Here is a 9,078-nt window from a genome sequence, read left to right as displayed (position 1 = left end):
CCTAATACGCAGAGATCTAGGCACACACCTCGCCCCTCTTCCTAATACACAGTGATCTGGGCACAGACGTCGCCCCTCTTCCTCTTACACAGTGATCTGGGCACAGAGCTCTCCCCTCTACCTAATACACAGAGATCTGGGCACAGACCTCGCCCCTCTACCTAATACACAGAGATCTGGGCACACACCTCGTCCCTCTTCCTAATACACAGTGATCTGGGCACACACCTCGTCCCTCTTCCTAATACACCGTGATCTGGGCACAGAGCTCTCCCCTCTACCTAATACACAGAGATCTGGGCACACACCTCGTCCCTCTTCCTAATACACAGTGATCTGGGCACAGACCTCGACCCTCTTCCTAATACACAGTGATCTGGGCACAGAGCTCTCCCCTCTTCCTAACACCCAGAGATCTCAGCTTCCTCACACCCATCCCTGTTTCCTCCTGATGGATGACTGCAGCCGCCTGGTATAGTGCAGTTGTTAATAACAGTAATAGATAGGTTAATAATTCAGTGTTCTGTGCACAGACTGCGCTGGGATGATGCGGGCGAGGGGGCTGCTGGGAGCTCTGGTGCAGAGACATGCGAGGGTTAAGGTTTCCGGCCCCAGGACATATTGGTCTAAAGTGGTTATTTTGTTTCTCCGTCAGGAAGCAGAGAAGTGATTATGGCTGCAGGGAAATCTCAGCGGCTGATAAATGAGTTTGTGAGTTTCTTCTGAAACCAGAACAAAACATTGAGCATCTCGTCGCCTGGCTCTCTATTGTAGGGGCACCCAGCCAGCCACATACAAATGCACAGCCCCTGAACTCTTCTCGCCCATGGGCGCTTACTTACCGCAGCAGCGCAGATGAATGAGTGTGTATGCAAATGCACACTAGGTCTTGCAGTATGTTCTATGCATGCGGCACTTTTATTTCATGCTGCCTGAATGGGTCACTGCCTTCTGCAAAAGTGATTGTGGTCTCACCTAACATCTGAAATCACCTGACAGTATACAGATGTGTCCTCGCTAACCTGTCCTCAAATCACCGCTATGTGTCCCGTCACTCCCGCCAGAGTTTTTTTACTTCAATTTCAGTCTCTTTTGCCCCGCTAATGCCATAAAAGCACCAGGTACGCGTACCCTATATGCCGTCACCGTCAGTGGATCTGTATGTAATATGTATAGCACTGGAAGAAGGCCGCTAATCTATGGATAAAGGGCCTAATTTAGACCTGATCGCAGCAGCAAATTTGTTGGCAGTTGGCCAAAACCATGTGCACTGCAGGGGGGGCGATGTAACATGTGCAGAGAGAGTTAGATTTGGGTGGGTTATATTGTTTCTGTGCAGGGTAAATACTGGCTGCTTCATTTTTACACTGCAATTTAGATGTCAGTGTGAACACACCCCACCCAAATCGAACTCTCTCTGCACATGTTACATCTGCCCCACCTGCAGTGCACATGGTTTTGCTCATTTGCTAACAAATTTGCTGCTGCGATCAACTCTGAATTAGGCCCACAGACAAGAGATCAAAGACCGATGCACACTGCGCCGTGCATCCCACCACACAACATCATGCAAATTTACTCTGCCAAGGTTCAAATTCTAAGCCCTCGGTACGCTACGGGGGGAATGCCACCAGCCGCAGGACTTACCTCCAGCTTTTACCTTCTGGAGCTGTTCACTTACTACCCTTGGTAAGCCCCAAGGGTGCCCTTAATGCAGATTTTTTGAGAGGGTGCCTCTGGGCTGGGGTAGTCGCGGGCTTACTGAGCACGGTAATTTCATAACTCTGGGGGGATGGTATCGGGATGCCGGCAGTCAGAGTACCGACAGCAGTATCACGACACCAAGGTGGTAAGAAGGCTAGACTAACCCAAAACCCTAATCCCCAAGTCCCCTAACCCTCCATACCTGCAGCCTAACCTTACCCCATTACTGAAGCCTAAACTTAACCCTCCCTCCCTCGCAGCCTAACCCAGTGGTGCCTAACCATAAACCCCCCTATCCCCGCAGCCTAAACCTAACCCTCCATATCTCCCTCGCAGCCTAACCCTATCCCTCCCAGGTGCTGCCTAACCCACCCTACGCAGCCTAACCCTAATCCTCCCCAGTGGTGCCTACCCCTAACCCCCCTATCCCCGCAGCCTAAACCTAACCCCCTAACCCTCCCTACGCAGCCTAACCCTAAGTAACCCACCCTACGCAGCCTAACCCTCCCCAGTGGTGCCTACCCCTAACCCCCCTATCCCCGCAGCCTAAACCTAACCCCCTAACCCACCCTACACAGCCTAACCCTCCCCAGTGGTGCCTAACCCTAACCCCCCTATCCCCGCAGCCTAAACCTAACCCTCCATACCTACCTCGCAGCCTACCCTATCCCTCCCAGGTGTCCCCTAACCCTCCCTATGCAGCCTAACCCACCTTACGCAGCCTAACCCTAACCCTCCCCAGTGGTGCCTACCCCTAACCCCCCTATCCCCGCAGCCTAAACCTAACCTCCATCCCTCCCTCACAGCCTAACCCTAACCCACCCTACGCAGCCTAACCCTCCCCAGTGGTGCCTAACCCTAACCCCCCTATCCCCGCAGCCTAAATTGAACCCCCTATCCCTCCCTCGCAGCCTAACCCTATCCCTCCCAGGCAGGGCTGCCAAGAGAAATCCTGGGCCCCTTTACAACTGTGACACCCAGGAGCAGTATGGGTGTGGGATGGTTGTGGTTCTCCTCGGATGATAGGGATGAGTAAATAAACTCAAGTACGAAAAAAAATCACAAAAGGGTTTAAAAGAGGACTTAATTTATTAGTTAAGCATAAAGTTAAAGTTCCTTAGATGTCCTCAGAAGAAACGTCCAATACAATCTAACTGTTGATGAACATACAGCATTACACCTTGGATATTAGCAATCAATGCACTACACAGGTAGTATTTATTGTTCTGGAACTGGCCGAAGACTGTTATTCCTCAATCTGTGTTGGTTTCCTGCAAGAGAGTAAGGGGGTCATTCCAAGTTGATCGCTCGCTAGCTAGTTTTAGCAGCCGTGCAAACGCTATGCCGCCTCCCACTGGGGAGTGTATTTTAGCTTAGCAGAAGTGCGAACGCATGTGCAGCCAAGCTCAGCAAAAACATTTTGTGCAGTTTTAGAGAAGCTCTGACCCTACTCAGCGCTTACGATCACTTCAGCCTATTCATGTCCGTATTTGACGTCATACACCCGCCCAGCGAACGCCCAGCCACGCCTGCGTTTTTTCAGACACGCCTGCATTTTTGCAAACCCTCCCTGAAAACGGTCAGTTGAAACCCAGTAACGCCCCCTTTCTGTCAATCTTCTAGCGGCCGCCAGTGCGAAGAAAATCTTCGCTAGAACCTGTGCACAACCACAACGGGCTCTGTACCCGTACGTTGCGCATGCGCATTGAGGGGCATACGCAGAAATGCAGTTTTTTCACCTGAACGCTGCGCTGGGTAAATCGGCAGCGAGCGATCAACTCGGAATGACCCCCTTAATCTATGCAACAAACTTCGCTTAACTATGCAACTATTCCCTAAGAGGAATGGTTTATTTTCTATATCACTGTGAATAGCTGGTCACAATGAACAATAAGCAATTATATAACACAAGCTTAACATAACACAAGAATAAATAAATCTAAAACTAGCAATTAAGCATAAAATATACACAGGTTACAATAATACCAGGTTTTGCAGTGAATTCCCTTTTTACCTCAGGTAAGGTGTGCAGACAAACCTCCTCAATTAATTAGTTCAAAGAGTACTTTAGAGTTGGTGTACATTTGAGTAGATAGCTCTTTTATAATATGTTGCCCGGGTTACATAGGCCCTCATTCCGAGTCGTTCGCTCGGTATATTTCATCGCATCGCAGTGAAATTCCGCTTAGTACGCATGCGCAATATTCGCACTGCGACTGCGCCAAGTAATTTAACAATGAAGATAGTATTTTTACTCACGGCTTTTTCTTCGCTCCGGCGATCGTAATGTGATTGACAGGAAATGGGTGTTACTGGGCGGAAACACGGCGTTTCAGGGGCGTGTGGTTAAAAACGCTACCGTTTCCGGAAAAAACGCAGGAGTGGCCGGAGAAACGGAGGAGTGTCTGGGCGAACGCTGGGTGTGTTTGTGACGTCAAACCAGGAACGACAAGCACTGAACTGATCGCAGATGCCGAGTAAGTCTGAAGCTACTCTGAAACTGCTAAGTAGTTTGTAATCGCAATATTGCGAATACATCGGTCGCAATTTTAAGAAGCTAAGATTCACTCCCAGTAGGCGGCGGCTTAGCGTGTGTAACTCTGCTAAAATCGCCTTGCGAGCGATCAACTCGGAATGAGGGCCATAGATGGAAGGAGTTTATCCGTTGCTTAATATTATCCATAAGTATCACAATCTAACTTATAAATAAGTTACTCACTCTTCTATAGAAATAAGCCTGTCTGCTCCTCCATGCTGACTGATTAAAGTATTATACTGTACACTGGGGGTCATTCCGACCCGTTCGCACGCAGTGGTTTGCCGCTGCGGTGCGAACGGGTCCGGAATGCGCATGCGCGGCGGACGCACTGCGCGTGCACGACATTGCCCGGCGACAGGGGTCACCGGGTTACGTCCAGAAGAACGAAGAAAACAGTCGCAGAGCCGACCGCAAGAAGATTGACAGGGAAAAGGCGGTCCTGGGCGACACCGAAGCGTTTCCAGCCGTTTTCAGGGAGTGGATTTGAAAACGCAGGCGTGTCCAGCAGAACGGAGGGCGGATGTCTGACGTCAAAGCCGGCCCCAGCATCACAGAGATCGTCGCACAGGGTAAGTATGTCCAGGGCTAGTCTACTTCTGCTTGAACATTTTTTAGCTTAGCAGGGCTGCACAATCGATCGCAGCCCTGCTAAGTTAAAATACACTCCCCCATAGGCGTCGACTAGTTGATCGCAGCAGCAGCAAAAAGTTGCTGGCTGCGATCAACTCGGAATGACCCCCACTGTCTCCAATATTCCAATATGCAGCCTCAGGTAAGCAAACTTGAAAATAGACACTTTGTAACTGCTCTCCTGTAATTATTCCTACTATGAATGACTTATATAACTTGAACGTGTAATTTAACTCTGTAGGGAAAGTCTATATCTTTCCTTCAATATATTAGCTTCTCCATTGCTATTTCTTGCAGTGACTATCCTATGATGGGGAGTTGACACTGCTGCAGCTTTCTTGAGCCAAAAACAAGTCTAGATGTTCCAGTTTACTAGTCTGTCCTTTCCTAGCCTGTTGTGGCAACAGGGGCAAGGCTAATCAGTTATAATGGCTTTTCCTGCCTGTGTATCTGGCTATACGGGGCTGCAACTCTATCTGAAGAAATCTGTTTCTTTCTAGGCTGCTGTGGTGGTGTAACACAGTGATGCAGAACTGTGCAGTGTGAGTTTGGGCCCTCATTCCGAGTTGTTCGCTCGCTAGCTGCTTTTAGCAGCTTTGCACACGCTAGGCCGCCGCCCTCTGGGAGTGTATCTTAGCGTAGCAGAAGTGTGAACGAAAGATTAGCAGAATTGCGAATAGAAATTTCTTAGCAGTTTCTGAGTAGCTCCAGACTTACTCCTACACTGCGATCAGTTCAGTCAGTTTCGTTCCTGGTTTGACGTCACAAACACACCCAGCGTTCGCCCAGACACTCCCCCGTTTCTCCAGACACTCCCGCGTTTCTTCAGACACTCCCGCATTTTTCCCAGAAACGGCAGCGTTTTTTCGCACACACCCATAAAACGGCCAGTTTCCGCCCAGAAACACCCACTTCCTGTCAATCACACTACGATCAGCAGAACGATGAAAAATCTTCATTAGGCCGTGAGTAAAATACCAAACTTTTGTGCAGATTTACTTGGCGCAGGCGCACTGCGAACATTGCGCATGCGCAGTTTGCGACTAATCGCTCCGTTGTGAAAAAATCTAAAGAGCAAACAACTCGGAATGACCCCCTTAGTGCAGACCTCATCCAGGTGTCAGCTACACTCAGGGCCGGACTGGCACACAGGGGTACAGGGGAAACCACCGGTGGGCCCCACTGCTCCCCCCCAAGTGATCAGGTTCCAGGCTGTGTTCTTGAATTATACTTTATACATACAGTACCAGTCAAAATTTATGTTACCTTATACTGCACAGGACTATGATGTATTCTCTACAGTGCATTGCCAATATTTATCTTGTACATGCAAGCACTAGCAGTAATTATATATCTGTCAAGGGGCCCAGCCCATGCACTCACTAATGGCTAGGCAAACCAATGTAGTGTCTGGCCACACCCCCTCTGGAGACTGACCACACCCCTAAACATGGGCCCCTACCACTGTATTCCCCGGTGGGGCCTTCATGCCCCAGTCTGATACTGGCTACACTGGCTGGAATCGATAGCTGTCTTTGGAGTTTGTTTATGTACAACGGCGGCTGTGCTGGTTTCACCGCTGTATTGCTGAGGGGAAGGGAATTACCACAGAGTTTCACTCACCAAGTGTTCATAAATTGGCAGGCCTGCCCCGCTCCCGCCTTGACTCTCAGTGGGGATCTGTGTCAGCGCCCAGCTCTCTTACTGGCCTGCTGCTGCTGTCACCACCTCCTGGTCCGCCTCCTGGCTGACCACACCTGCTAGGATACCAGGGGTACCGCCGGAAACCCTGCTGTCAATTTCGGCAAATTCAGCCTCTGATCCAGCATTGCAGGTCACCAGCGACACATTGCAGCGCAGCTCTGCTCCTCCTCACAGCGGACCAACTGCCACTTACTGTCAGAGCAGCCCCTTTTATCTCCTTCTCTCCCATGAGCCTCCACTGCTGCCAGGGACCTCATGATGCTGATACTACCCACTGTCACCAATGTAAATGAAGCATGCCATACAGGACATAGTATATACTATTGCTTTAAATAAATACACATGAACGGATGGCACTATTAGTGGGTGCCACACAACAACTTCTTTGGCCTGCCCGCCTGCTCCCCCCCCCCCCCCCCAGAGGGGGTGTGACCACAGCATGCTGGGGGCATGGTTACACCTCTTTGGGGGGGTGTCTAGCACAGGAGCAGCACCCACTCACAGGAGCATGGCATGCCTCTCAACCAGGGCAGTGGAGAGCCTGGCTGGGCCCAGGTACTTTTCAGGGGGCGTGGCCTAATCTCAGGAGGCGTGGTCATGCACATTTAGAAAAAAATAGTTTTTTTATTTTAAGTACTTTCCTGGCCACACTGCTGCCCAGCATAGAGCAGTGTGTGCTGGGCTGAGAAGAAAAGCTGCAGCTGCTGCTTCCAGGTAAGAAGGGGACCTAGGCCCCTCCATCAGACCTGGGCCCAGGTAATTTGTACCCTCTACCCCCCTCTCTCTGCCCCACTGCTCCCAGGTGTTGCCTAACCCTAACCCTCCCAACACAGCCTAACCCTATCCCTCCCTAGTGGTGCCTAACCCTAACCTCCCTATCCCCGCAGCCTAAACCTAACCTTCCATACCTATCTTGCAGCCTAACCCTATCCCTCCCAGGTGTCGCCTAACCCTAACCCTCCCTATGCAGCCTAACCTTGTCTACGCAGCCTAACCCTCCCTACGCAGCCTAACCCTCCCTATGCAGCCTAACCCTAACCCTCCCTATGCAGCCTAACCTTCCCTACGCAGCCTAACCCTCCCTACGCAGCCTAACCCTCCCTACGCAGCCTAACCCTCCCTACGCAGCCTAACCTTCCCTATGCAGCCTAACCCTCCCTACGCAGCCTAACCCTCCCTATGCAGCCTAACCCTAACCCTCCCTATGCAGCCTAACCTTCCCTACGCAGCCTAACCCTCCCTACGCAGCCTAACCCTCCCTACGCAGCCTAACCCTCCCTACGCAGCCTAACCCTCCCTACGCAGCCTAACCCTCCCTACGCAGCCTAAGCCTAACCCTCCCTATGCAGCCTAACCTTCCCTACGCAGCCTAACCCTAACCCTCCCTATGCATCTTAACCTTCCCTACGCAGCCTAACCCTCCCTACGCAGCCTAACCCTCCCTACGCAGCCTAACCCTCCCTATGCAGCCTAACCCTCCCTATGCAGCCTAACCCTAACCCTCCCTAAGCAGCCTAACCCTAACCCTCCCTATGCAGCCTAACCCTAACCCTCCCTACTCAGCCTAACCCCCCCCCCCACCCCCCACTACAGCTTACCAGTGCAGAGTGGTGGCAGACCTTGATCTGGATCCCGACGCCGGCATTTAAATCCTGCTCCGGGCACTAAACACGGAATCTATACTTTGACATGTACTAGCCCATACTTGCCTAACCTCCTGGATTGGCTGGGAGGCTCCGGAAAATCGGGTGGTGCTCCCGGCCCCCCGGAAAGGCAAGCTAGCCTCCCGGAACTGGCCGCAGCACCCCACAACACTTGTGAAATGGAATGGTCTAGGGATGCTAATGACGCAATTTGCGATGAATCACATCATCGTAAACATGCCCCCAGCTTTGCAACGTATGTAATGTGGGCATTGCATGGTGGGAGGGGGGGGGGGGGGGGGGGGGGGGGGGGGGGGTGGCTGCGATGACGCAATCACGTCTCCATGCTCCCAGACTGCCTCCTTATTTCAGAGCCCACCCCGGTTTCATAGCTCCGCCCCCTGCTGTTCAGCCGACCTGGCTGCACCCTCCCGGAGGAAGCAGCCTGATAGTCGGCAAGTCTGTACTAGCCTCAGGACTTAACGCATGATATGGGGCCTAATTCGGATGTGGCTGGACGCGGCAGTGATAGCGCTGTGTGGTGATGCAGCAGCGGGCGTGTATTACAAGCAGACGCCTCCTGCTGTGATCCGACCTAGGTGGCAGCATAGGATCAGGCACCCACCCATGGTGACGTGGAAGCCGCCCGTGGCAGAGGCCAGGAAATCTCCATCCAACGACGGACATGGGTGCAGGGTGTAAGCCTCCCTGGTCTCAGGGGCCGTGTGCACCGCACACTGCACCCATTATAAATACGCCAGTGTCTTACTCAGGGCCGGCCCAAGCTTATTTTTTTTTAGTAAGCTAAAATTTATTTTGGTACCCCTTGATGGGATAAAAGGGGTGTAGTCTTACAAG

The 9,078-nt window shown here is 51.7% G+C and overlaps 1 long non-coding RNA gene across 1 annotated transcript; it reads right to left on the bottom strand.

Moving 5' to 3' along the window:
- Positions 1-2,774: 2,774 nt before the first annotated feature.
- On the bottom strand, positions 2,775-6,745 carry LOC134957145 (uncharacterized). Its single transcript, XR_010186493.1, has 2 exons — positions 6,497-6,745; positions 2,775-2,975 (listed from the first exon to the last, which is right to left on the bottom strand). It is a non-coding gene; the product is annotated as an uncharacterized LOC134957145 (long non-coding RNA).
- Between the last annotated feature and the right edge of the window lie 2,333 nt (positions 6,746-9,078).

The sequence above is a fragment of the Pseudophryne corroboree genome, chromosome 9 (genome assembly GCF_028390025.1).
Source record: "Pseudophryne corroboree isolate aPseCor3 chromosome 9, aPseCor3.hap2, whole genome shotgun sequence".
In the NCBI taxonomy this organism is placed as follows: domain Eukaryota; kingdom Metazoa; phylum Chordata; class Amphibia; order Anura; family Myobatrachidae; genus Pseudophryne; species Pseudophryne corroboree.
The sequence above is the reverse complement of the archived record's forward strand: the minus strand, read 5'-3'. Positions and strand labels throughout refer to the sequence as shown.